Consider the following 3,452-nt stretch of genomic DNA (forward strand, 5'->3'; position numbering starts at 1 on the left):
CACAAGGGTAGATTGATACAATACAAACCTCTGGTAAAATGCCTCCCCGTAACCCAGCGGATAAAGTACATTACATAGTCCGTTTTAGGGATTGGCGACTTACCCATTCCGTGACTTTGGCACTGGACGTTTCCCAAAATGGGTACTATCGGGTCGGGTTAATTCAATAATAGACGCCTGGTGGCATTCCAGCTTTCCTTCTCCTTTCAGGACCTATCCGAAAGAGAATCCAGTACTTCTCGGTCGTGAATATCAGAATAGGGCGAACCACCCCGTGGATATCTTTGCTTCGGAACAAAACAATTAGAATTAGGCTCGGTCAACTGGAATGTGTATTATCCATATAGGGGATCCTCCAGTTGAGAGGGAGGATCCATCGACCTGAGACGAAGAGAAAGGTCTATCTATTTTATTTAGTTATTCAGTTAAACCAATGATTCGTTATTGGAGCAGATAGCAACAACCATTTCATCCGACATGCGTATTTTTGATTTTCCAATGGATTTACATCTTTCATTAATGGAAATTTTTTGATGTAGTGAGTAATAGCTCTGGTTGTTCGCTGTTCAAGAATTCTTGTTTCGGCAGTTCATACCATCCATACATAGTGTTTTGATCTAAGATTTCAATTCTTCCATGTTTCAGCAGTAGCATATTGTTCCATGGAGCTAAGGTCCAAAATATGGAAGAAACATGTGTTTCCACAACTCTACCACCCAGTCAATTCCGTTCCACTTAATCCCCTATTTCATGGCCACATATCTTTCCGGCTAAGTAATGGGAAACCTTTCTCCTCTTACATGAATACAATTTTCATTTCATCCGGGAAAATCCATCTTTTTCTAAACAATGTCTTTGTCATTTGATCCAATAGCCTTCCGTTAGATAGGAACAGATTTGATAAATACTGATAACTCTCGGATGGAGTATTAGAACGGAAAAATCCATTAGATAATGAACTATTGGTTCTAAGCAATCTCTGGCGATGAATCAAGACTTCGAAGTGCTTTTCTTGCCTATTCTTGATAAACCAGTTTTCATACATAGATGTAAGAGGATGATATTTTCTGGAAATTTTGACAGTAAAAGTCAACAACCCCTTTAACATCTCTTTATCTGCAAAGAATTCTCGGTGTGAAAACACAGACTGATCTTTGAATAGGAAAAAGAGTGGATCCGCAGGGTCCCAAATGAATTGGCTTATTTGAAAAAAGTCTTGTTCATTGGAAGATCTATATCGTGCCTGGTACTGCATGGTTCCACTCTGCAAGAACTCCGAATCATTCTCTTGAAGCTCATCCTCTTCATCATAAATGTGAAGCTCATCCTCTTCATCATAAATGTGAAGCTCATCCTCTTCATCATAAAAGATCCGCTTGTCCCGAAATGACCCGGCCCAATAGGGAAATCCCAATTCATTGTGCCTTTCGATACAATCAAATAGAAAGCCCCAAGGGTGCCATATTCTAGGAGCCCAAACTATGTGATTGAATAAATCCTTCACTATCTGTTGCGGGTCGAGTACTTCTTCTTCTCCTTCTTCTACTTCTTCAAACTCCAAAAACTCCGGTTCGTCTTTTTCATAGAGAAATCTCTGATCAACGATAGAAGATAATCCATTTTGCATCATATATAAGGGATTCCCCGGTTCGGACCGAAGAAGCGATGTCACTCGATCATTATCAAACCGACCGCAATCTTTTTCTGTCCGTGAGGATCCCACCAGAGCGCCTTCTACTTCTAATAGGCCATGAACTAGATCAGAATCATTCTCAACGAACCCAGAAGAAGTGATCCCACTTTTTTCATCGGATCCGGGTGGAGACCAAAGGTCTTGAGCGACCGATCCGGCAGAACAACTCAAAAGATAAAGAAGTATCGTTAATTTCTTCATGCTCGTTCCAAGCTCGAAGTACCATTTGTACAAATAAGGATCCCCTTCGTTACCTGATTTCCTCTTTATATAGATAGATATAGGATCTATGGGGCAATTACTTAGAAGTACATTTTGTACAAGAGCCCTTCCTATCTGATAGAAAATGATCCCATGATCCTGAACCGGTCTTACCCGGGATCGCAAAGCCCAAGTTTGTCTATGAAGAGCAAATCTAAGTGTATTAGTGTCTAGAATTGATTTCTTCTGTGTAATACTAATCGATAGGGCCTCATTGGTAAGTGCTACAAGATCTCGTGCATTGGAACCCACGTTTGTGGACCCGAATCCATTAGTATGGAACATTTTCTTTTCCAAGTGAAATCCCTTAGTATATGAAAGAGTGAAAAAGTGCTTTGGTCGTTGTGGAATAAGAAGCCTTCGTATCTTAATACATGTATTTAATCTATTCGGGGCTATTAGAGCGGGATCCACTTTTCGGGGAATATGAGTCGAAGCAATAACAAGAATATTTCTAGTGGAACATCTTTCACAATCCTTGGAGAGATAGTTCACTAATAGACCGAGGGATAAGTCATTCGCCTCATTCATATCCAGATCATGAATGTTTGGAATCCATATTATGCAAGGAGACATTGCTTTTGCTAGTTCGAATTGAAGGGTGATATAAAATCGGTCTATTTCCGACATCATATCCATAATATCGATATCTAGAAACCCCAGCTCCGTATCAAGGTCACAATCGATATCGTCACTATCATCAATAGCGTCACTATCATCAATAACGTCACTAGCATCAATATCGTCACTAGCATCAATATCGTCACTATCATCAATATCGTCGTCACTATCATCAATAAAAAAACCTTTGTTACCTTTGTTCCCCAGGAACTTGTTCAGAAATACTGTAATGAAAGGAACATAGGAGTTTGTCGCTAGGTATTTGACCAAATAGGATCGTCCGATTCCTATAGAACCTATCACTAAAATACCCCTAGAGGGAGATAGGGATAAGCGGAGCGAAAAGGGTTTTCCATGAGACGGGAAATGAAAACTATTAGCCCCACACGAAGTTTGTGAATAAGTGATTGTCTGATAATGAGCAAGGAATATCCGCCCTTCTGCTAAAGAGGATGTATTGAACTCATAATTCATTAGATACTTTTTATGAATGTCAACTAAGTATCGTAAGTAAATTAGTCCCGGTTGTTCAATCATTTGATAACCAGAGTCATTCTTTGATAAAAGATCACTATGAGTCAGACTCAATAGAATTTGATCAATCCTTTTTTCTGTCGTTAAGGTGGAGAACTGAACCAAGACTTCTCTTTCTTTCTCATCAATCAACTCACTGTTCGTGACCCAGGATTCTATTTTATCATCAATCCAATCACCGCTCACGTTTTGTCTTTTTGCTATCAATGAATAGATCTCTTTACTTGTATGACTTAGATGTCTCGTATTTATCAAAAAAAGGATTTGATCGATGGGATTTGGTATGAGATTTATGAGATCAACCATACCGATGAGATTGAAATTCAAATATTTCATCTTAGAA

The sequence above is a fragment of the Durio zibethinus genome, unplaced genomic scaffold (assembly GCF_047325235.1).
Source record: "Durio zibethinus cultivar Kanyao isolate XHJ-2024 unplaced genomic scaffold, ASM4732523v1 HiC_scaffold_2, whole genome shotgun sequence".
In the NCBI taxonomy this organism is placed as follows: Eukaryota; Viridiplantae; Streptophyta; class Magnoliopsida; order Malvales; family Malvaceae; genus Durio; species Durio zibethinus.